The sequence below is a fragment of the Doryrhamphus excisus genome, linkage group LG14 (genome assembly GCF_037039965.1).
Source record: "Doryrhamphus excisus strain RoL-2023G ecotype Guam linkage group LG14, RoL_Dexc_Guam_v1.1, whole genome shotgun sequence".
Taxonomy (NCBI): domain Eukaryota; kingdom Metazoa; phylum Chordata; class Actinopteri; order Syngnathiformes; family Syngnathidae; genus Doryrhamphus; species Doryrhamphus excisus.
Genome location: NC_136370.1, coordinates 17,703,787 through 17,730,985, shown reverse-complemented (window position 1 = coordinate 17,730,985; position 27,199 = coordinate 17,703,787). Strand labels below are relative to the sequence as shown.

Below are 27,199 nucleotides of genomic sequence, written 5' to 3'. Positions count from 1 at the left end.
GTTTTTTTTTTAAAAGCGGTTCTTGTTGGGTGTTGGTAAAACACGGACTGCGTAATTCCGGTGGTAATTTGCAAACCTATCCTTGGAAAATCTTGAAACGGACCAATCAGAATCGTTTGTTTTAGACCGCGGTCCGTAGTCCACAGTCCGCGTTTTACCCACATCCGTTCTTGAATTAAAATAGTTTTCCATGATCCGAGTTCCATGATCCGAGTGTACAAATTCATGATATAATTCATACGCTATAAAAGTAAATCTATGTATATGACAAATACAATCGTAGTACAATGTCACACTGCTGATGACCGATGGTTATGACTATTATATATGATCAATGACCTTATTATGATCAACATATGACCTTGATCAATCAGGGATTATAACACGAAAAACACATTTCCAGTGTTAACAGGGCTCGACAATAACGATGTTAAAACAAAATTCCAGCATGTAAATCCAATCAGTGATATTCCCGTCGGGCAAGTGCACTTTGGCATTCCGTACTACGAAGAGTTTTTTTAAAAGCGGTTCTTGTTGGGTGTTGGTAAAACACGGACTGCGTAATTCCGGTGGTAATTTGCAAACCTATCCTTGGAAAATCTTGAAACGGACCAATCAGAATCGTTTATTTAGACCGCGGTCCATAGTCCACATCCGTTCTTGAATTAAAATAGTTTTCCATGATCCGAGTTCCATGATCCGAGTGTACAAATTCATGATATAATTCATACGCTATAAAAGTAAATCTATGTATATGACAAATACAATCGTAGTACAATGTCACACTGCTGATGACCGATGGTTATGACTATTATATATGATCAATGACCTTATTATGATCAACATATGACCTTGATCAATCAGGGATTATAACACGAAAAACACATTTCCAGTGTTAACAGGGCTCGACAATAACGATGTTAAAACAAAATTCCAGCATGTAAATCCAATCAGTGATATTCCCGTCGGGCAAGTGCACTTTGGCATTCCGTACTACGAAGAGTTTTTTTAAAAGCGGTTCTTGTTGGGTGTTGGTAAAACACGGACTGCGTAATTCCGGTGGTAATTTGCAAACCTATCCTTGGAAAATCTTGAAACGGACCAATCAGAATCGTTTATTTAGACCGCGGTCCATAGTCCACATCCGTTCTTGAATTAAAATAGTTTTCCATGATCCGAGTTCCATGATCCGAGTGTACAAATTCATGATAGAATTCATACGCTATAAAAGTAAATCTATGTATATGACAAATACAATCGTAGTACAATGTCACACTGCTGATGACCGATGGTTATGACTATTATATATGATCAATGACCTTATTATGATCAACATATGACCTTGATCAATCAAGGATTATAACACGAAAAACATATTTCCAGTGTTAACAGGGATCAACAATAACGATGTACCGATGGCCCGGGGCAAGTTAAAACAAAATTCGGGCAAGTAAATCCAATCAGTGATATTCCCGTCGGGCTAGTGCACTTTGGCATTCTGTACTACGAAGAGTTTTTTTAAAAGCGGTTCTTGTTGGGTGTTGGTAAAACAAGGACTGCATAATTCCGGTAGTAATTTGCAAACCGATCCTTGGAAAATCTTGAAACGGACCAATCAGAATCGTTTGTTTTAGACCGCGGTCCGTAGTCGACAGTCCGCGTTTTACCCACATCCGTTCTTGAATTAAAATAGTTTTCCATGATCCGAGTTCCATGATCCGAGTGTACAAATTAATGATAGAATTCATACGCTATAAAAGTAAATCTATGTATATGACAAATACAATCGTAGTACAATGTCACACTGCTGATGACCAATGGTTATGACTATTATATATGATCAATGACCTTATTATGATCAACATATGACCTTGATCAATCAGGGATTATAACACAAAAAACATATTTCCAGTGTCATCAGGGCTCAACAATAACGATGTACCGATGGCCCGGGGCAAGTTAAAACAAAATTCGGGCAAGTAAATCCAATCAGTGATATTCCGGTCGGGCAAGTGCACTTTGGCATTCCATACTACGAAGAGTTTTTTTAAAAGCGGTTCTTGTTGGGTGTTGGTAAAACATGGACTGCGTAATTCCGGTGGTAATTTGCAAACCGATCCTTGCAAATCTTGAAACGGACCAATCGGAATCGTTTATTTAGACCGCGGCCCGTAGTCCACAGTCCACGTTTTACCCACATCCGTTCTTGAATTAAAATAGTTTTCCATGATCCGAGTTCCATGATCCGAGTGTACAAATTAATGATAGAATTCATACGCTATAAAAGTAAATCTATGTATATGACAAATACAATTGTAGTACAATGTCACACTGCTGATGACCGATGGTTATGACTATTATATATGATCAATGACCTTATTATGATCAACATATGACCTTGATCAATCAAGGATTATTCATGCAAAACATATTTCCGGTGTTAATGTCCTTAGTTTCCGGCATTTCCATTAAAAATATCTGAAAAGCGTCCCTCGAATGTGACACACATGGCCTGCATAAACCATTACCGCATGTCTGTTTTTCCCTCATGTGGGTTTTTATGAGGCGGTGAAAAGTCACTGACATGTTCAATTTGAGATAAGGCTTCGCTGGCTTTCAAAGCAATTATAGGGAAAACGTCCGAAGGGAAACATGAAAGCCAAGCAAACATTCCAAATGAGAATGTCTCCGCTTTAAGTCTCGTGAAGGTCAGAGCACAATTAGAACCTTGCATTGATCGGGAATTATTTTGTAACACAGTATGCTGTTTAAAGCGGAATTAAAGCACACGGAGAAGAATGTAACAAACATATTTTAACTGATCTTGGTTGCATTGTTTTTATTTGTAGAATTACGCAAAAAAAAAAATACGTAACTGGAGGTGGTGAATTAGTTTTAAGAAAGGACACCAAATTTTTTATGGATTTGTAAAGATTACACTACAAATTAGGCATCGCAATTTTGGATTTCTGTGATGCAAAAAGGTATTGCTCTTTTGAACGAATATTGTTTTGAGAAGCCAAACTCTTTAATTAAAAAGGACCCCACCAACTAACCGAAACGACGTTCCGAAATCTCCGAAATCCGACCAGAATTCGGCTCATGGGACAAAATGGGTTAGCATGTCATGCTAAGAGTCCACTGGATTTTTAATTCCGGATGCAAGGCTTTTCTGTGATGCAAAACGGTATTGCTCTTTTGAACGAATATTGTTTTGAGAAGCCAAACTCTTTAATTAAAAAGGACCACACCAACTAACCGAAACAACGTTCCGAAATCTCCGAAATCCGACCAGAACTCGGCTCATGGGACGAAATGGGTTAGCATGTCATGCTAAGAGTCCACTGGATTTTTAATTCCGGATGCAAGGCTTTTCTGTGATGCAAAACGGTATTGCTCTTTTGAACGAATATTGTTTTGAGAATCCAAACTCTTTAATTAAAAAGGACCACACCAACTAACCGAAACAACGTTCCGAAATCTCCGAAATCCGACCAGAATTCGGCTCATGGGACGAAATGGGTTAGCATGTCATGCTAAGAGTCCACTGGATTTTTAATTCCGGATGCAAGGCTTTTCTGTGATGCAAAAAGGTATTGCTCTTTTGAACGAATATTGTTTCGAGACGCCAAACTCTTTAATTAAAAAGGACCACACCAACTAACCGAAACAACGTTCCGAAATCTCCAAAATCTGACCAGAACTCGGCTAATGGGACGAATTGGGGAGCAAGTCATGCTAAGAGTCCACTGGGCTGGTGCCAGTTGGCGCCAGTTCACGGCAATGCAATGCGCTGTGGCGCCCAGTGGCGTGCAGTGGCTCAAACTGCCTCCCAACTGGCTCGCGGTGGCCTGAAACAACGGCAAAAATTTATTTTGGCAGCAAGAAAATTTCAAAATGTTTAAAATCTTCGTCACAAACAAGAGTCCACCGGGCCGGTGCAAGTTCACGCCAATGCAATTTGCCGTGGCGCCTAGTGGCGTGCAGTGGCTCAAACTGCCTCCCAACTGGCTCACGGTGGCCCGAAACGGCGGCAAAAAAGTGAGTTTGGCGGTTTTGGATGGATTATAAACCCCACCGGCTGTAATTTTGAATTATAATCAAAATAATTTGGAATAAATAATAATAATTATTGTCCTTTTTTTCTATATCTAAATAAAAATGAAAAAAAAAAAACATGATTTCTGACATTCTATTATTATTTCCTGTAGGAAAACTTTATTCGGTTAGATTGAGATCTTGTGGAACGGCTGTGTTTTCCACCTTCAATGTAAGCTTTGTGGTTGGTTATTGTTTAGTTACCACATGATAATAATAATAATAATAATAATAATAATAATAATAATAATAATAATAATAATAATAATAATAATAATAATAATAATAATAAACAGCCAAATGTCCCTGGCATGAATTTATCTGCGACGTAGTGACGCAGCGTGAATGTGCCGCCGCTGCCGCTGAAGCCCCCGTCACAGTGCCCACAGAGTGCTAGTGGCTAATGGGATCACAGCCGCAGTCAGTCAGAGGAACCCTCATTTCCCTCCCCGGCTATCCAACTGCCAAATTGGCCCCATTTGTCAGGCAGAGGATCATCTTCTGAGATGACTTTCAAAAGGGCCTGTGTTGTTTTTTTTTTTATGTGCGGCTTGGGATGTTTGATCCCGAGAAAACGCTGCATTCTGCATTAACAATTCGCTACCGCTGCCCGCTAAAGAGGTGGCGACTGGAAGAAATGGTAAAGACGCATGCAGTTATCGTAGATATTTGATGACAACATTGGCACTTTGACACTTTACACATGTTTGATACTGCTACAGTACACGTACAGTACACACACGCACACGTAAAGCTTTAATCACAGGGCACATATAGACAAACAACCATTCACACTCACATTCATACCTATGGACAATTTGGAGTCGCTAATTATTAATTAATTAATTTTTGGAATGTGGGAGGAAACCCGGAGAAAACCCACGCATGCACATGGAGAACATGCAAACTCCACACAGAGATGGCCGAGGGTGGAATTGAACCCTGGTCTCCTAGCTGTGAGGTGTGCACGCTAACCACTCGACCGCCGTGCAGCCAGGCAATGACATTTTGTTGGCAATTTCACTGCTGTGTTGTTGTGTAATGACAATACAGGAAGTCAAACAACCATTCACACTCACATTCATACCTATGGACAATTTGGAGTCGCTAATTAACCTAGCATGTTTTTGGAATGTGGGAGGAAACCGGAGTACCCGGAGACAAAATTGTGGAATTGAACTCGGGTCTCCTGGCTGTGAGACATATAGAATGTTAATAGTGTGGTGCAAAAACAGGTAGTAGTAGTAGTAGTAGTAGTACAGTAGTACACAGGGGTACTGGAGCCTATCCCATCTGTCTTGGGGCAAGAGGCGGGGTACACCCTGGACTGGTGTCCAATTTGGAGTCGCTAATTAACCTAGCATGTTTTTGGAATGTGGGAGGAAACGGGGAATGACGAGGATAACATTCAAACTCCACACAGAGGGTGGAATTGAACTTGGGTTTTTTAGCTGTGAGGCCTGTGCGTTAACCACTTGCCCCTCTAGGAAAACATTGATTCATTCATTTTCTACCGCTTATCCTCACGAGGGTCGCAGGGGGGTGCTGGAGCCTATCCCAGCTGTCTTTGTGGCGAGAGGCGGGGTACACCCTGGACTGGTGGCCAGCCAATCACAGGGCACATATAGACAAACAACCATTCACACTCACATTCATACCTATGGACAATTTGGAGTCGCTAATTAACCTAGCATGTTTTTGGAATGTGGGAGGAAACCGGAGTACCCGGAGAAAACCCACACAAAATTGTGGAATTGAACTTTTTAGTATTATATTTAGGACCACACAAGAATTATTTCATGTTAGAAACATCTTCATTTTTCACATTTTTACATCTTTGAAAAAGAAAATGACCCCATACAACAATAGAAAATGTGAGGATCCATTGTGTGTTGCATAAAGGGAAGTTAAAAATGTGAACGGCATGATATCAAAAATATGTTTTTTGAGGAATACCTGGAATATTAAATTATAAAAAATTTCATTACAAAGATATTTCAAGAAAACAACCTGACCGGGTCATTTTTGACCCACTTATGGAAGGTTGGGGTAGTAACACAAAAACTAAAATTTCTTAAAATGTATAAAAGATAAGTTAAAAATGTGAACGGCATGATATCAAAAACATGTTTTTTGAGGAATACCTGGAATATTAAATTATAAAAAATTTCATTACAAAGATATTTCAAGAAAACAACCTGACCGGGTCATTTTTGACTCACTTATGGAAGGTTGGGGTAGTAACACAAAAACTCAAATTTCTTAAAATATATAAAAGATAAGTTAAAAATGATAACGGCATGATATCAAAAACATGTTTTTTGAGGAATACCTGGAATATGAAATGATGAAAAAAAATTTAATTACGAAGATATTTCAAGAAAACAACCTGACCGGGTCATTTTTGACCCACTTATGGAAGGTTGGGGTAGTAACACAAAAACTAACATTTCTTAAAATGTATAAAAAATAAGTTAAAAATGATAACGGCATGATATCAAAAACATGTTTTTTGAGGAATACCTGGAATATGAAATGATAAAAAATTTTCATTATGAAGATATTTCAAGAAAACAACCTGACCGGGTCATTTTTGACCCACTTATGGAAGGTTGGGGTAGTAACACAAAAATTAAAATTTCTTAAAATGTATAAAAGATAAATTAAAAATGCGAACAACATGATATCAAAAACATGTTTTTTGAGGAATACCTGGAATATTAAATTATAAAAAAAATCATTACAAAGATATTTCAAGAAAACAACCTGACCGGGTCATTTTTGACCCACTTATGGAAGGTTGGGGTAGTAACACAAAAACTAAAATTTCTTAAAATGTATAAAAGATAAGTTAAAAATGTGAATGGTATGACATCAAAAACATGTTTTTTGAGGAATACCTCGAATATGAAATGATAAAAAAAAATTCATTACAAAGATATTTCAAGAAAACAACCTGACCGGGTCATTTTTGACCGACTTATGCATCTAAGTGTTAACTTGTAATTGAGGCTGTGACCTCCCAATGAGTGAGTTAAAGTGACTGAAAAGTACAAGTCATCAAAATGCGAGTTGTATGGACTTAGTATGGTCATGGAGGACTGAAAAAAAAAAAGACTCCCAAAAAAAAGCAGGAACTCTGTAGCGTCATGGGGTAGGAGTCAGACACATTGCAATCAGCAGGAAACATGAGTAGTGTGATGAATAAAGAGCCAGACTGTTACTCAAGCAAATACAAAGAACAAGTCGCGACTTGTCGTAAATGCACTTTTTCCCCCCCAACAAGAGTAAGAATCCGGGTAGTAACCCTCTAAAAAGAATAATTTGGATGTTTCCGAAATCTGAATTGGGCAGTGTTTCCAAAGCTATAACAAAAAAGGAATATGAAAAGAGAATCATTGTCCTACAAGCTTGTAATTACCGGATGAATAAGGCTGGAGGGTTGTTTGGCTGACACTGGTACTTTTCAAAAAGACTCCCCGCGATATAGCTCATTGGTTCTCCGTGTTCCCTAATCTCACCCTGCTGATGGCCCTGATGGCTGAAGGCACAAAGATCTCTCTGTGCCGGCTTGGCCAAGAGCGGAGCCTCATTCCGACACAGTGAAGTCTTTGAAAACCGCCTGGCACAGAAACTTCGTTACGGTTGTTTATATGAGCGCTGCCAGGAAAACCAGATGAATTCGATGTGAAAGGACTCAGGGAGATAAAGATTCAGCCAAGGCTGAAGCAGAAACAAGAATGGAGGAGGGAATTGCTTGGAATAAACGTAAACAGATAAAACATACTACCTGGGAAACTTTGCTACAATCCCACCTCATAAACAAAGCAAAATTTGTTGTCTTTATTGCTCTCTGGTTCTACCATATCTTACTTATTGTGTGGAAATATGGGCTAATAACTATAAAAAAAAAACAATCTTCACTCGCTAAATGTACTGCAAAAAAGGTCAGTAAGGATAATTCATAATGCCGCCTACAGAGAACATACTAACTCCTTATTTCTAAAATCACAAATACTTCAACTTGCTGATATAGTTCATCTTCAAACAGCTAAAATAATGCATAAGGCAAAAAAAATAACCACTTCGCTAAAAATGTCATCCTCGTACTTTGGTACCAGGTGCATTATTTAAAAAAAAAACAACAAAAAAAAACCTTAAACTTTATTATGGAAAGCAGGAAGTGAACAAATGTACCGATTATAAATTTACCGATTGTAAAAGTACCAGATGGAGGGGTAGGATTTAATAAGCTTTGCTTCTTCCTACTCCTTTTGGACATGTGGAACTGTGAACTGATTATGTGATGCATTCAATTGTAATCGGATGCATGTTCAAATGAAATAAAACCATTAAATTTTTTTTAATAATAAAAATTATAACATAATAAAAAGCGGTAGAAAATGAATGATGAAAATATTTTTTAATTAAATTTAAAAAATAAAATTAAAAAAAATTATATTAGGAAAGCAGGAAGTGAACAAATGTAACAGTTACTGATTGTAAAAGTACCAGATGGAGGGGTAGGATTTAATAAGCTTTGCTTCTTCCTACTCCTTTTGGACATGTGGAACTGTGAACTGATTATGGGATGCATTCAATTGTAATCTGATGCATGTTCAAATGAAATAAAAACATAAAAAAAAAATTTAAATAAAAATTAAAAACAAAAAAATGAATGAATGAAAATATTTTTTGTATTAAATTTAAAATAAAAAAAAACTTAAATTATATTAGGAAAGCAGGAAGTGAACAAATATAACAGTTCCTGATTGTAAAAGTACCACATGGAGGGGTAGGATTTAATAAGCTTTGCTTCTTCCTACTCCTTTTGGACATGTGGAACTGTGAACTGATTATGGGATGCATTCAATTGTAATCTGATGCATGTTCAAATTAAATAAAACCATTTTAAAAAAATTTTACATAATAAAAATTTTAAACAAAAAAAGCGGTAGAAATCGAATGAATGAATGAATTTTTTTTAAAATTAAATTTAAAAAATAAAATAAAAAAAAACTTAAATTATATTAGGAAAGCAGGAAGTGAACAAATGTAACAGTTCCTGATTGTAAAAGTACCAGATGGAGGGGTAGGATTTAATAAGCTTTGCTTCTTCCTACTCCTTTTGGACATGTGGAACTGTGAACTGATTATGGGATGCATTCAATTGTAATCTGATGCATGTTCAAATGGAAAAAAAAACATTAAAAAAATTTAAATAAAAATGTAAAACAAAAAAAACGGTAGAAAATGAATGAATGAAAATATTTTTTTTATTAAATTTAAAAAATAAAATAAAAAAAAAACTCCTTTTGGACATGTGGAACTGTGAACTGATTATGTGATGCATTCAATTGTAATCTGATGCATGTTCAAATGGAAAAAAAACATAAAAAAAAATTTAAATAAAAATGTAAAACAAAAAAAACGGTAGAAAATGAATGAATGAAAATATTTTTTTTATTAAATTTAAAAAATAAAATAAAAAAAAAACTCCTTTTGGACATGTGGAACTGTGAACTGATTATGTGATGCATTCAATTGTAATCTGATGCATGTTCAAATGGAAAAAAAACATAAAAAAAAATTTAAATAAAAATGTAAAACAAAAAAAACGGTAGAAAATGAATGAATGAAAATATTTTTTTTATTAAATTTAAAAAATAAAATAAAAAAAAAACTCCTTTTGGACATGTGGAACTGTGAACTGATTATGTGATGCATTCAATTGTAATCTGATGCATGTTCAAATGAAATAAAACCATTACCATAACTTGCAGGGAGATGAACTCTAGTTAAAGTACTATAATAAGTCATTACCGGGATTACACCAGGCAAGCAGAGTAGCAGAGTGGATTATGTAGATATGAGTATTAGAGAATACCTTTTAAAACTGCTAGCCAAGACGAGTCTATTGTAAAACCTCCTTGACCCCCCAGATATTGTAAACCGTAAACTGTGTTTCATACTTGGAGATCCCACGCATAGAGACAAATGTTCAAAACCTGTTGATGTATTTTATGGATAAAACGAGAGGAAGGATTGAGGACAGCCATGCTGGAGATAAAAAACTATGTACTATGTACTCCTGGCGGTACTCCAGAACTGTCTTCTTGTTGGGAGACTGTGAGTGAAATCCACTTTGCCAGCGTTGAGCTCCGGCCATTATTCACCAAGCTGTGCTGCGGTGATAGCGAAGGGGGGGCCCGGAGTCGTCGGGGGGGGGGACTGAGCGGCACATCACATAACAATGGCGATGATGAATGGCGATACGCTGTCACCGGTTTTTCTCAAACGCTCCATTTGATGTTTGCGTTCATTTGTGGTCAGTTGAACAATTCGTCAGCTCGTCTCGTAGTGGCGTGCCGCTTTGTGTGAAGCGTAGACGGTCGTCGGTTAAAGCCCCGCGTGTAAATCGGTGCTGGGGTTGAAGTCATGAAGTGGTTGTGGCGGTTGGAGGCAGACACTTTTTAAAAAAGTTGGGACAGCCGGCGTTGCACATTTCTGCGGGAATTTTGTCCGAACATGCCCGGGCTCTTCCGCACACAGAGACACATCAGTTCCTTTCACAAATTGGTTGCATTCCAGAATGTTTGCTGGATGATGCTAGCATTATCGTTTGTCTGCCAGCAGGCCTGTCTGTTTTTCTTAAAAAGGTGCCAGGTTCTCGGATGCGCTCAGGCAGGCAAGTCCGTGCCAGATGTGTCCACACAAGAGGGGAAACAGGTATGATATACTGTAGTACTGGCAGGGGTCTCAAACACGCGGCCCGCGGGCCAAATGTGGCTCACAGGACACTAGTTTGAGGCCCCCGCCGTGATATGAAAATTCAATGCTAGCGCGGCCCGCGCAAGTTTGATATGGATGCTGTATGGCAGGGGTCTCAAACACGCGGCCCGTGATCCAAATGTGGCGCACAGGACACGAGTTTGAGCCCCCCGCCGTGATATGAAAATTCAATGTTAGCGCGGTCCACGCAAGTTTGATATGGATGCCGTATGGCAGGGGTCTCAAACACGTGGCCCGTGATCCAAATGTGGCCCGCAGGACAATAGTTTGAGTCCCCCACCTTGATATGAAAGTTTAATGTTTAAAAATTTTTACGTTTGATTAATGTTCATGTTAAAGGTTAAATAACTGTTAATAGTTATCCTCCCTATCCGTGTGGAAGTGGTAAGTTTTTGGCTATTTAAGTTTAAAGGAAATAACTTGAAGGCTACCGTTTAGGTCGCTAGCTCTCTAGTTTGCGAGTTAGCATGTGTCTCAAGACCCTGCAGTTGCGCAATATGTTGTAAATAAAAAGAGTATAAATGTGACTATAGTCGTGTTTTGTCATGTCTACAGGGCTCTAATAATGCTTTGTTCATTTTAACCTGAAAAAAATCATTTGTCTACCCACCAACTATATGTGGTTTTTTAAGTTTTTATTATTTGCTGTTTTATTATTATTATTATATTTATTTATTACGGATTGATTTTCTTTATTCTTAATAAATTTATTTATTTATTTTTTTATTATTTATTTAATAAACTTTGCTTCTTCCTACTCCTTTTGGACATGTGGAACTGTGAACTGATTATGTGATGCATTCAATTGTAATCTGATGCATGTTCAAATGAAATTAAACCATTACCATGTTTCTTTAGTGATTAATACTAAAATGAGAAAATAAATAAAACTGTTCTATATCCCTCAGTAATATCCAGGTAACAAAAGTTAAATTTATTAATATGATTCTTTTGAGGTTCATTTTTACCATTTTTGGAAATTAAAATGGAGGGGTATAGTGACAAAAAAAGGCCTACATGCTTACACCAAAAGTATTAAAACCAACATTTTCATGGATGAAGAAACCTAAGAAGGTAACCAAGACATGAGAAGTAAATTTAATAGTAACTTATTGTTTTTAGTGTATTTTATAGCTGATTTAATACAGTTTAACATAAGACATGATACCAGAAAGCTAACACAAGAGGAAGGTTAAAACACTTACCCAATGCCCGTTTCATACATGCTGGCTTTAATAATTCTGCTGTTCTGACACCCCTAAAATGCGCCGCTAAATAATATTTTTAATTTTTAACACCCAAAACAATCCCTAGTCTATAATTGGACGATGTTAAATAGACTTAAAGTGTGTTCATGTACAAGATTATGTACAGTAAATCTCCAACTTAATGGCTAATAAATCCACTAATCTGTTGGAAACAAGCCCGAGTTAGAGTAGTACTTCCTGTCCGATGTCGAGTTTTACCTGACTTGCTTTCTATCGATCAGATTAAAGCTCGGCTTCGGGTTTTGGAGGTCACGCATAATGAAGGGCCAACGGGGGAGGAAAAAGGGAGGCGCACCGCCGCCTGGAGAAGAATGCAGAAAATTCTAATGAGGTGACCCGGCTGTGCCGAACTGCAGCAGTCGGGGGGCCAAGGTTGTGGGAGAGCGGGCGGGGGGTTTGGGGGGGGGGGTTGTAATGGAGGTCTGCTCTAGGCTGCACTTTCCCTCTGACTTCACTTTCTGTCCGCCTCCAACCTGAGGACTGCAGTCGTGACACAGCAGCCCCCCCCCCTGTTTCACATGAAAGTATGCAGGCGGTCACCGAATGGAGACAAAGAACGTTTGCCTCATTAAAAGCACGGATGTTGATCTATTAACTCTGTTAACTCTGTTACTAGTACCTAGTTACTAGCTACTATTAACTCTTTCATCATTCATTTTATACTATTTTTCTACCACTTAACCTACTAATAACAGGCCACAAAACAGCATCATGTATTAATATTCATTCATTCATTTTCTACTGCTTATCCTCACAAGGGTCATTTGGTAGGTGCTGGAGCCTATCCCAGCTGTCTTTGGGCTAGACGCCCTGGACTTATCGTAAAATATGCATGTTTAAGTCCTTTTTAAAGTTGTTTTTACCCACTGATTTTTGACAAAAGTACAACATTTTTCTACCGCTTATCCGCACAATGGTTGCGGGGGTGCTGGAGCCTATCCCAGCTGTCTTCGGGCGAAAAGCAGGGTACACCCTGGACTGGTCGCTAGCCCCAAAATGAAATTGAACAACATTGGTAATACATCAGGCGGCACAGCGGTCGAGTGGTTAGCGCACAGACCTCACAGCTAGACGACCAGGGTTCAATTCCACCCTCGGCCATCTCTGTGTGGAGTTTGCATGTTCTCCTCCCACATTCCAAAAACATGCTAGGTTAATTAGCGACTCCAAATTGTCCATAGGTATGAATGTGAGTGTGAATGGTTGTTTGTCTATATGTGCCCTGTGATTGGCTGGCCACCAGTCCAGGGTGTACCCCGCCTCTCGCCCGAAGACAGCTGGGATAGGCTCCAGCACCCCCAGCAACCATCGTAAGGAAAAAAACGGTAGAAAAATGTTGTACTTTTGTCAAAAATCAGTGGGTAAAAACAACTTTAAAAAGGACTTAAACATGCATATTTTACGATAAGTCCAGGGCGTCTAGCCCAAAGACAGCTGGGATAGGCTCCAGCACCTACCAAATGACCCTTGTGAGGATAAGCGGTAGAAAATGAATGAATGAATGTTTTTGTTTGTACTTTTGCTCACCCAGTTGTCAAAAATCAGTGGGTAAAAACAACTTTAAAAAGGTCCAGGGCCTCTCACCCAAAGACAGCTGGGATAGGCTCCAGCACCCCCGCGACCATTGTATGGATAAGCGGTAGAAAATGAATGAATGTTTTTGGTTGTACTTTTGCTCACCCAGTTGGGTAAAAACAATTTTAAATGGACTTAAACATGCATATTTTACGACAATTCCAGAGCCTCTCGCCCGAAGACAGCTGGGATAGGCTCCAGCACCTCCCAAATGACCCTTGTGGGGATAAGCGATAGAAAATGAATGAATGAATGTTTTTGGTTGTACTTTTGCTCACCCAGTTGGGTAAAAACAATTTCAAATGGACTTAAACATGCATATTTTACGACAAGTCCAGGTCCTCTCGCCCAAAGACAGCTGGGATAGGCTCCAGCACCTCAAATGACCCTCGTGTGGGTAAACGGTAGAAAATGAATGAATGTTTTTGGTTGTACTTTTGCTCACCCACTTGGGTAAAAACAATTTTAAATGGACTTAAACATGCATATTTTACGACAAGTCCAAAGCCTCTCGCCTAAAGACAGCTAGGATAGGCTCCAGCACCTCCCAAATGACCCATGTGAGGATGAGCGGTAGAAAATGAATGAATGAATGAATGTTTTTCGTTGTACTTTTGCTCACCCAGTTGGGTAAAAACAACTTTAAATAAACTTAAACATGCATATTTTACGACAAGTCCAGAGCCTCTCGCCCAAAGACAGCTGGGATAGGCTCCAGCACCCCAAATGACCCTCGTGGGGATAAGCGGTAGAAAATGAATGAATCTTTTTGGTTGTATTTTTGCTCACCCAGTTGTCAAAAATCAGTGAGTAAAAACAACTTTAAAAGGACTTAAACATGCATATTTTACGACAAGTCCAGAGCCTCTCGCCCGAATACAGCTGGGATAGGCTCCAGCACCCCCGCGACCCTTGTGCGGATAAGCGGTAGAAAAATATTGTGCTTTTTCTCACCCAGTTGTCAAAAATCAGTGGGTAAAAACAACTTTAAAAAGGACTTAAACATGCATATTTTACAACAAGTCCAGGTCCTCTTGCCCAACTCTCGACAGCTGGGATAGGCTCCAGCACCTCCCAAATGACCCTTGTGAGGATAAGCGGTAGAAAATGAATGAATGAATGATTCCTGATGATATCAGATTTGCATCAGTATCAGTATTGTCTGATATTCAAGGATGTAATAATCGGTAAAGGTTGCATCGGGACGTCCCTAAAACTTGTTCTTATATCTCCTAACTTTCAAAACACATTCATAGCAGAGAATCTGCTGCAGCTCTGCAGTAAAGCCTGTGGCTCGGTATGCAAGAGGGAAGTCAGCAGGGGTTCACATTTTTCAACCATGGACTGTTCTCAGTCTTTTTTTTTTTTTTTTTTATCAGATCCCTCCCTTTATTGCAGTAGCCACCATTTGGAATATGACTGGTGATGTTATTTTGTATATATGTACTGTATGCATCCAGGTAGAATATTGTATTGCTGGAGGCGTCTAAATCAAACAGGATGTAAAAGGATGTAGTGGCACCAGAGCACTATTGAGTCAAAAGCACTAAAACCACAAGCGGTGGCACTTTGCCAAAAACTGATGACGACGCCCAAGATTGACAGCACCGAGTGTACTATAGAACAGTGATTTTCAACCACTGTGCCGCGGCACACTAGTGGACCTTGAGAAACCGTCAGGTGTGCCGTGAGGAATTATCCAATATCATTTTTTTATAATTAACATTTATTAATCCTTATTTGCAAATATTATTATTATTAAAATATTCCAATTGCATTTGGTTTATTTGCTCAAACGGAAAGAATTGAACAGGGATGGAATATTCCTTTAACCAATCCGATTGAGGTATCTTGTACCCGCTCAAACGGAAAAGTTGTCAGGGTGCGTTCTTCTTCTTTGTGGTTTTTTTCTTCTTCTGTTGTTTATTGGCGGTTGGCAAGCAGCTTTCGTATGCATTAGCGCCATCTGTGAAACAGAATCTAAACCAGGGGTGGGCAAACTACGGCCCGGGGGCCACATCCGGCCTTTCCAAAGTATTTCATTTAAACTCAACATACAACCTGGCATCATGGCCTGAGCCAACCTTTTGATGGTTTTATCAATTTCGTTTTTTGACATGGTCTGTTGTTTACAAAGTGCTCCTGAAAAAAGGGACACAAGCACATAATAATAATAATTATTATTATTATTAGATTATTATAATTATTATTAGAACTATTATGATTATTATAATTATTATATTAATGCTAATTATTATATTAATTATATATATATTATTGTTATATTTGCATATTTTACATAATAATAATATAATAATTATTATTTTAATTTTATTGTAATTATTATAATATTTTATTATTTTTCAAATATTTAAATATAAATATAAAATAATAAATAATAGCAAATTGCATGACAATTTTACAGATACAATAATACCAGGTGGACTGTTACGTGTAAAATATATAGTCTGCCCCCCCCCCCCCCCCGTAAATTTTGTCATATCAATGCGGCCCGCGAGTCAAAAAGTTTGCCCACCCCTGAAGAAAGATGTGTCCTTGGTAACAAACACCCCCCCCCCTCTGAGAACCCCTAATGAGACCACCCCCATCTGAGGTGACATTCAAAACCAACATGTAACACAACATTCTCTCCCTCGGTGATGCCCCTCGGCGAAAAACATGCCCTGACAACCATTTTCTACCGAGGCACAGTGCCAAAACGCCCCCCCATCCCCTAGCAACCTGCTGCACCAGTTACTGTACTGGGATTTACACTATTGGGGATTGGGTTTCTTCACTGGGATGTACTCAGGAGGAACGCGATGGAGGAAAATATGCAATGTTTTCATAACGTGTTTTTCTTTGTAGGCAACTTTCTGTCTACAGCAGGGGTCTCAAACACGCGACACTAGTTTGAGGCCCCCGCCTTGATATGAAAGTTTAATGTTAGTTTGATATGGATGCTGTATGGTATCATGTACCCAGAAAAAATTTGATTAATGTTCATGTTAAAGGTTAAATAACTGTTAATAGTTATCCTCCCTATCCGTGTGGAAGTGGTAAGTTTTTGGCTATTTAAGTTTAAAGGAAATAACTTGAAGGCTACCGTTTAGGTCACTAGCTCTTTAGTTTGCGAGTTAGCATGTGTCTCAAGACCCTGCAGTTGCGCAATATGTTTGTATGTGTATGCAATATGTCTATATGTGCCCTGTGATTGGCTGGCCACCAGTCCAGGGTGTACACCGCCTCTCGCCCGAAAACAGCTGGGATAAGCTCCAGCATGCCCTGCGACCCTCATGAGGATAAGTGGTACAAAATGAATGAATTAATAAAAACATTTGATTTTCTTTATTTTTCTCATGCTGCTGCATGTACATCCCGTTGTCTAGTATATAAACAATAATGAACGCAATGCTTTGAATATTGACAAATGACAAGTATATTTTACCATTACTGTTATTATTTTCAACATGAAAATAACCGTAGGCTGCACGGCAAATGAGTGGTTAGCACTCAGGCCTCACAGCAAGGAGACCGGAGTTCAATTCCAACCATCTCTATGTGGCGTTTGCATGTTCTCCCCGTGTATGCGTGGGTTTTCTCTGGGTACTCCGGTTTCCTCCCACATTCCAAAAAACATGCTAGGTTAATTAGCGACTCCAAATTATCCATAGGTATGAATGTGAGTGTGAATGGTTGTTTGTCTATATGTGCCCTGTGATTGGCTGGCCACCAGTCTAGGGTGTATCATGCCTCTCGACTGGAGACAGCTGGGATAGGCTCCAGCATGCCCCGCGACCTTCGTGAGGATAAGCGGTAGAAAATGAATGAGTGAATGAATAAAAACATTTGATTTTCTTTATTTTTCTCATGCTGCTGCATGTACATCCCTTTGTCTAGTATATAAACAATAATAAACGCAATGCTTTGAATATTGACAACTGAATTACTGTTACTATTTTCAACATGAAAATAAACATAGGCTGCACAGCGAACAAGTGGTTAGCACTCAGGCCTCACAGCTAGGTGACCGGAGTTCAATTCCAACCATATCTGTGTGGATTTTGCATGTTCTTCCCGTGCATGCGTGGGTTTTCTACAGGTACTCCGGTTTCTTCCAACATTCCAAAAACATGCTAGGTTAATTAGCGACTCCAAATTGTCCATAGGTATGAATGTGAGTGTGAATGGTTGTTTGTCTATATGACATCTTATCTGGATGTTACCCCTGCATGAACCCCTTCTTCATTTACATGAATATGGTTCGTCCCGCAGTATATTGATGAATCCGCATCGTGATTAATACTGCTTCATGTTGCATAATATCAGGAGTTCTTAAGGTAAATACGCAATCTTTCACAACTGATTTCCTTCTGCTTAGATGTGTCTCATGGATGAACTAAGCCAACCCCCAATGCAGTAGAAGCTTTTTCCCCGCAGTGGGCTTGTCTCTCAGTGTGGTGTGGGCTCTTCGAAGGGGGGGGGGGGGGGGGGGGGGACACAGTTTCCTGCGATGCTCGCAATCGCGGGCAAACATCTCCGTGTGTTTGTTACCAAACAAATTCACTACGCTCAGCGAGGGGCTTGGCAAACGTGTCCGTATACTCATGCGTGTTTTAGGATGAAGCCATTTTCGCCGGAAAAGAAGGATTAAAATAGGAGAGATGTGCGAGTAGCAGCAGGATAATTAACAGTGTTGATGCACGGCCGAGGGCTGGGGATGGGGGGGGGGGTGTTGCATTTGCTGCCTATGATTCAATGCCACAAGACAAGAGATGGGTGCAGCCTAAAAAAAATAAAAAATAAAAAAGGTAGTTACCAGTTTTGTATGTATTCCCAAAGCTCCAAAGTGGGTGAGCAGTGCTGTGGAAACTTTGAGCAGAGATAAAACAATGAGGTCATATGCTACCGATCAAAACGTCAATCCTAATTGTGCCAACACTGGAGTCGAACATTTTCATCATGTGCATGCTGTGGTCACCATGCTGCGGGCACGTGGCGGCTTTGGGTTCGATGCCAACTCATCAGATTAGTCCCGTGCACAAGCAAATCAATACCAATCAATACCGACCGATACCAACTGATGACTGGATGATAATCTAGTACAGGGGTCTCAAACTCAGTTTTCTTGGGGGGCCACTGGAGCTAGGGGTCTGGGTGAGACTGGGCCGCATCAGGTTTTATAAAAATAAAAAAAAAACAGAAAAATAAATAAACTTATTATTGTTATTTCCTTTAAACTTCAATAGCCAAAAACGTACCACTTCCACACGGATAGGGAGGATAACGATTAACAGTTATTTAACCTTTAACTTGAACATTAATAAATGTAATAATTTTTTTCTGGGTACATGATACCATACAGCATCCATATCAAACTTGCGCGGGCCGCACTAACATTAAACTTTCATATCAAGGCGGGGGCCTCAAACTAGTGTCCTGCGGGCCACATTTGGCCAGCGGGCCGTGTGTTTGAGACCCCTGTTCTACACAAAATAAAATGAAAAATAAATAAACAAATCAAGAATAAAGAAAATCAATCAATCAGTAATAAATAAATATAATAATAATAATAATAAAACGGCAAATAATAAAAACTTAAGAAACCACATATAGTTGGTGGGCAGACAAATTATTTTTTCAGATTAAAATGAACAAAGCATTATTAGAGCCCTGTAGACATGACAAAACACGACTATAGTCACATTTATACTCTTTTTATTTACAACATATTGCGCAACTGCAGGGTCTTGAGACACATGCTAACTCGCAAACTAGAGAGCTAGCGACCTAAACGGTAGCCTTCAAGTTATTTCCTTTAAACTTAAATAACAAAAAAACTTACCACTTCCACACGAATAGGGAGGATAACTATTAACAGTTATTTAACCTTTAACATGAACATTAATCAAACGTAATAATTTTTTCTGGGTACATGATACCATACAGCATCCATAACATTAAACTTTCATATCAAGGCGGGGGCCTCAAACTGGTATCCTGCGGGCCACATTTGGCCCGCGGGCCGCATGTTTGAGACCCCTGATCTAGTACAACAAGCAGCATTAACTGGTTCATTCTAACATTAAACCTAATCTTACACTCATAATAATGAGATTTTACCTAATACGCAAAACATACTAAGGTCAGCTCTCTTTTCAGCGTGCGACTGTTTATGAGCGGCAAGGACAGTCGACGGTAACTCGACAGATTCTCACAGCAGAGGCGTCAACATGACAAAAGCCTGCGATATTTGGAAGCCATTTACTGCCCCGGATGTTCACATCCTCTGCAGAATTACACCAGTTCGGAAGCAAATAAAAGCACAAAGTTATTCCAATGAGTCAGATTTACCAAATAGTATTTCTGAGCAATTTAAATAAGTCTTAAAGTCCTTTAAAAGCACTACCGGGAACACATTTTAGTGCTAAAAACACTAGTTTGCTCTGCCTTTTAACGCATGCTAGGCTGCATATTGTCAACAAAAGTCAGTCTACTTTGAAAACACAAGTGACACACAGAATAGATAGACGCTATTTTCTTCATGAATACTGTGTTTTCGCTAACAAGTCGGGCCTGTCTGGGCAGGTTGGGGCATGGCGGTGTTGCAAAAGAGGGGCGGTTTGTGATGGTTGGATTAGGCTATGTGGCAAAGGTCAGCAAATCTGTCGGGATATTGTGACAAACATGATAACAAGCAAAAAATCCTGATATTTGTATACATGTTGTCATGATGAAGAGGAACATTTCTTTGCGGGGAAGTATTTCCCAGGCGGACCAACAAACCTCCCATATCCGGCTACTCCGGTTTCCTCCCACATTCCAAAAAAATTAATTCATTCATTAATTTTCTACCGCTTATTCTTAGAGTCTTAGAATCGCGGGGGTGCTGGAGCCTATCCCAGCTGTTTTCGGACGAGAGGCGGGGTACACCCTGGACTGGTGGCCAGCCAATCACAGGGCACATATAGACAAACAACCATTCACACTCACATTCATACCTATGGACAATTTGGAGTCGCTAATTAACCTAGCATGTTTTTGGAATGTGGGAGGAAACCGGAGTACCCGGAGAAAACCCACGCATGCACGGGGAGAACATGCAAACTCCACACAGAGATAGCCGAGGGTGGAATTGAACCCGGGTCTCCTAGCTGTGAGGTCTACGCGCTAACCACTCGTTCACCATGCAGCCCATATTTGCATATTAACAATAATTCATGGTTCCATTTATTACAGTGAGTCCTTCCAGGCCCTGATGCAGCAAAACAGTCCCAGACCATTACACTACCACCACCATATTTTACTGTTGGAATAATGTTCATTCATTTTCGACCACGGTCGTCACCAGCTGTCTTCGGGCTAGAGGCAGGGTACACCCTGGACTGGTTGCCAGCCAATCACAGGGCACATATAGACAAACAACCATTCACACTCACATTCATACCTATGGACAATTTGGAGACGCTAATTAACCTAGCATGTTTTTGGAATGTGGAAACCCGAGTACACGGAGAGACACAGAGATGGCCCTGGGGATGGGATTGAACCCGGGTGTCCTAGCTGTGAGGTCTGCGCGCTAACCACTCAACCGCCGTGCATCACATTCCAAAAACATGCTAGGTTAATTAGCGACTCCAAATTGTCCATAGGTATGAATGTGAGTGTGAATGGTTGTTTGTCTATATGTGCCTTGTGATTGGCTGGCCACCAGTCCAGGGTGTACCCCGCCTCTCGTCCGAAAACAGCTGGAATAGGCTCCAGCACCCACCCCCTTCTGCAACCCTCGTGAGGATAAGCAAATGAATGAATATTACATTACATTACATGGTCTCAAAATAATGATGACAATAATATCATATATCAGCAATAATTTGTAGGACAATTATCATCCAGCAAAAAATGCTAACAGGCCTAAGTGGAAGCAGCTGTTCAAAAAGCCCCCCCCCCCCCCCGGACAATGATGATAAAATCAAATCTAACTGAAGATATACGCTGTGCGCCCTTTGGAGTTCCCGGCAATCAAAGCGATCTGCGGATCGATCAACAGCTGAGCTGCTTGGTAATGAGGGTAAAGTGCAAAAAAACTAATTTGATCATGCGGATGAATTAAGGGTGAAGCATAATGCATTTTTCGCTGCAAAGACTCTAAAGTAGTGGAGGGGGTGGCGGGGGCTTTTATCCCCTGAGTGAGCGCTGATACAAAGAAAATAGGAGCCAAGCAGGAAGTTGCGAGTCAAGGTGAAAGTATGATTAATAACCCCTTACACTCACCATGTGGCAAAGGATGACAAGGTGACAGACAGTAATAAAGCCTTGGAACTTAGACAATAGCATAAAAAAAATAATAATAATAATTAAAACTGCAAGCAGTGATGAGCGGGCTCGAGCACCCCGACGCGCTCGGGGGTACGCGCGGGTCGGGGGTACGCGCGGGTCGGGGTCGCGCGCGCGACCGGACGGGCGCGCGGACGCGCCGTACGAAAAACCGCGGCGAGCGGATAAGCGGTAAGGGAGTCACGGCACTTGCAATTTTCCGCCAGGAGGGGGCGACAGCGGCGGCGAGGCGGGTGCGCGGTCACGTCCCGTCCGACACCGCGAACCGCCATAAAAAAATTCACGACGATCGGACCACGCGGTAGGTCCTTGCGGCGGATATACGTTTCCGCCTGTGGGTGGCGCTATAGAGTGGTTGGCCCACACGGTAACGGACCGGAGGGTACCCCAGACCACCAGAAAAAATTTGGGCCTGATCCGACCATGTGGAAGGAAGTTACGGCTATATACATTTCCACCAGTTGGTGGCGCTATACAGTCGATGTACACACACAGTCATAGACCAGAGGGTACCCCAAACCACCAGAAAAAATTTGGGCCTGATCCGACCATGTGGAAGGAAGTTACGGCTATATACCAGTTGGTGGCGCTATAGAGTCCATGTACACACAGTATAACAGACCAGAGATTGACCCAACACACCAAAAAAAATTTCAAGACAATCTGACCATGAATCAGGAAGTTACGGCAGATATACATTTCCACCAGTTGGTGGCGCTGTGTTTAGAACATGGCTTCTGGAGCATTAGGTGCGTCCTGTCATGATAGACGTCTCCACCGAAAATCATAGTGATACGTGTAACGGGTGGCGAGGGATAATGAATTGAAACTTCTAGGTGGCGCTAGTGTGTCAATTTAGATTGGTGTCACATGGGAGCACCACCAGGGCGCTCAGGCCTGGATTAAGGCCTCACGTTTAAGATTTCAGCAGCCTGTGACCTTCTGCAGGCAAATGATGACCTTTTGATGGTCAATGGCGAAGGCTGACCATTCGCCGTGGCCACGCCCCCCACATGTGCTTTACACACATCATAGTCCATCAACTGACATCATCAGTCTGTCAGTCAAACTGTGTATTGACTTTGATGTACATTGCTTCAAGGCAAGGCCAGACACCAGGCAGGGCCAGATATGAAATGGTCAAAGTTTGGTGGCGTGCCACGCCCACATCCTATGGAGCGGCCCAAAATCCTTCGCAATTTAACGTGGGCCATCCGTCTAGTGTCCGTTGATGCAACAACGGACTCATTCGGTCAAACCCCCTAGGAGGAGTTCGTCAAGATACGACCCATACATCCGCCCCCAAATGGCCGCCGCCACCTAAAATGGCCGACTTCCTGTTGGTTTTAGAACATGGGTTATTGAGACTTTTTTGTGCGTCCTGTCACGAGTGATGTCTCCTCCGAAAATCATGCCGATACGTGCAACGGGAGGCGAGGGATAATTATTTTAAAACTTCTAGGTGGCGCTAGTGAGTCAATTTGGCTTGGTTTCATATGGGGGCCACACCAGGCCGCTCAGGCCTGGATTCTGACCCCCCCTATGAGTTTTCAAGCCCATGCGACCTTTTGCGAGCGAATGATGACCTTTTCTATGTAAATGGCGAGGCCTGAGCATTCGCCGCCAGGCCACGCCCACCACGTGCGCTTTTCCTGCATCATGGTCCATCAACAGGCTTCACCAGGCTGTCAGGCAGTGACCTTGTGACCCCGATGTTCATCTGATGAATCTCCTGGCAGAAAAGGCCTCATGTAGATGACACGCCTTTAGCCTGTCGCCAATAGGTGGCGCTGCGACGAAATCAGGAAGTGACCTACGGGGACCTTCGGGGCGGGGCCATGATCACATGTACCAAGTATGATGAAGATCTGACCACGTGGAGCCAAGTTATTCACGTCTACAGTTACGCTCAGCGTGCAAGGCCCGGACATATGAAAATGGGCAAAATTTGGGGGCGTGCCACGCCCACATCGTATGGAATATCCCAAAATCCTTCGCAATTTAACGTCGGCCATCCGTCTAGTGTCCGTTGATGCAACAACAGACTCATTTGGTCAAACCCCCTAGGAGGAGTTCGTCGAGATACGACCCCAACTTCTGGCACGAAAAAGGCCGCCGCCATCCAAAATGGCCGACTTCCTGTTCGTTTTCCAATATGGGTTCTTGAGACTTTTTGGTCCGTCCTGTCACGATAGACGTCTCCACCAAGTTTCGTGACGATAGGTGAAACTGGTGGCGGGGGCCAATTTTTTCAAAAATTAAAGGTGGCGCTAGAGAGTCAATTTTGGAACATTGTTTTCGGGACCCTCACCAGATCGAAATTTTCGCCAGACCTGACGCGCTTGCAAAATTTGGTGAGTTTTCGGGCATGTTAAGGCCCTCAAAATGGCCGTCCTTTCGTCAGAATAAAAAACGGAACGATTACAATAGGGCTTTCGCACTGGTCAGTGCTCGAGCCCTAACTACCTTCACTCTCACAGCGACACTTTGGAGGGCATCCTAACACCAACAAGGATGCATCAGTTATCTGTCACATACGAATGGGATTGTTTGTAATTAGCTTCCTGATGCGGACGCCGACTCCTCAACAGCCTTCACCTGATACGACTGGCAACCACTAATGTTGGCAACGTGTCTGGCTCGGCCACTTCCGCTCCGATTAGACAGTTGCTGCACACTACTGATCAAAAGCAGTTGAAAACGGAGGTTCTAAGTACAGCAGGGGTCTCAAACACGCGGCCCGCGGGCCAAATGTGGCCCGCAGGACACCAGTTTGAGGCCCCCGCCTTGATATGAAAGTTTAATGTTAGTTTGATATGGATGCTGTATGGTATCATGTACCCAGAAAAAATTATTACGTTTGATTAATGTTCATGTTAAAGGTTAAATAACTGTTAATAGCTATCCTCCCTATCCGTGTGGAAGTGGTAAGTTGTTGGCTATTTAAGTTTAAAGGAAATAACTTGATGGCTACCGTTTAGGTCGCTAGCTCTCTAGTTTGCGAGTTAGCATGTGTCTCAAGACCCTGCAGTTGCGCAATATGTTGTAAATAAAAAGAGTATAAAAGCTGGGATAGACTCCAGCACCAACAGTGTTTGAACAAATGAATGAATGAATGAATGTCCTATTATGTGCACGGTGCTCGAGTGGTTAATGTGCAGGTCTCACAGCTAGGTGACCCGAGTTCAATTCCACCCTCAGGCATCTCTGTGTGGAGTTTCCATGTTCTGTGTGTTTACTCCGGGTACTCCGGTTTCCTCCCACATTCCAAAAACATGCTAGGTTAATTAGCGACTCCAAATTGTCCATAGGTATGAATGTGAGTGTGAATGGTTGTTTGTCTATATGTGCCCTGTGATTGGCTGGCCACCAGTCCAGGGTGTACCCCGCCTCTCGTTTGAAAACAGCTGGGATAGGCTCCAGCACCCCCTCGACCCTCGTGAGGAAAACGCGGTGGAAAATAATGAATGTATTGCACTTGAATGAATGAATATTATTGCACATAAGTCCAGTATTGCACGTTTAAAGCATTATTATACATAACATGCAAACTCCACACAGAGATGACTGAGAGTGGAATCAAACTCGGGTCTCCTAGCTGTGTGGCATGCACACTAACCACTCCAAATGATCAAAACTTCGCATGAAGTAATAGACAAGAACACACCAGCTTGAGGTGTCTGTGTCTAGCAGCAAACAATGGATGCCAACCTGCACCTCATCAACATTCAGGGCAAGTCTCACATCGACAGAGAAGACACGGCAACACTTCACCTCCTCCCCGGCGATGACAGCAAAGTGCCACTTGTGCAGAAGCCACACGACTTGCAAGCGTGAAACCCCAAAGGAGGCTAACGGCTAAGCCCGTGTCTCACATACTGGACTGGACATCACAAACATACGTCCTAAACCAGGGGTCTCAAACTCAATTTACTTGGGGCCCACTGGAGCTAGGGTCTGGGCGAGACTGGGCCGCAAAAAACCCCCCCAAAAAATGCATTTATTAAAAACAGAAAGATGAATAAACTTTGCTTTGGTTTCGATTTTCTACAATAAAAGCTCTGATAAAACATTCCACTGTTCTCAAATGTCTGAATTTTTATTTTTCTACACAAAATAAGACGAAAAATAAATAAATCAAGAATAAAGAAAATCAATCAATCAGTAATAAATAAATATAATAATAATAATAAAACGGCAAATAATAAAAACTTAAGAAACCACATATAGTTGGTGGGTAGACAAATTATTTTTTTTCAGATTAAAATGAACAAAGCATTATTAGAGCCCTGTAGACATGACAAAACACGACTATAGTCACATTTATACTCTTTTTATTTACAACATATTGCGCAACTGCAGGGTCTTGAGACACATGCTAACTCGCAAACTAGAGAGCTAGCCACCTAAACGGTAGCCTTCAAGTTATTTCCTTTAAACTTAGATAGCCAAAAACTTACCACTTCCACACGGATAGGGAGGATAACTATTAGCAGTTATTTAACCTTTAACATGAACATTAATCAAACACAGGAGACTGGGCTTAAACACAAAAGTTTAGGACAGTGGTCTCAAACACGCGGCCCGCGGGCCAAATGAGGCCCGCAGGACACTAGTTTGAGGCCCCCGCCTTGATATGAAAGTATAGTCACATTTATACTTTTTTTTATTTACAACATATTGCGCAACTGCAGGGTCTTGAGACACATGCTAACTCGCAAACTAGAGAGCTATAGCGACCTAAACGGTAGCCTTCAAGTTATTTCCTTTAAACTTAAATAGCTAAGAACTTACCACTTCCACACGGATAGGGAGGATAACTATTAGCAGTTATTTAACCTTTAACATGAACATTAATCAAACGTAATAATTTTTTTTAGTTTCATGATACCATACAGCATCCATATCAAAACTTGAGCGGGCCGCACTAACAGTAAACTTTCATATCAAGGCGGGGCCCTCAAACTAGTGTCCTGCGGGCCTCATTTGGCCCGCGGGCCGCGTGTTTGAGACCGCTGTCCTAAACTTTTCTGTTTGAGCCCAGCCTCCTGTGCTAGCACGTATCCAGGAACACATCAATGAAACGTACAGGAAACAGGCAGACCACAGAGGAAAGACTGCGGGAAAGC

The 27,199-nt window shown here is 41.1% G+C and overlaps 1 protein-coding gene across 2 annotated transcripts in view; it reads right to left on the bottom strand.

Moving 5' to 3' along the window:
- LOC131140019 (signal-induced proliferation-associated 1-like protein 1) overlaps nt 1-27,199 on the bottom strand; it is a 62,877-nt gene that overhangs the window by 25,796 nt on the left and 9,882 nt on the right. The window lies entirely within an intron of this gene.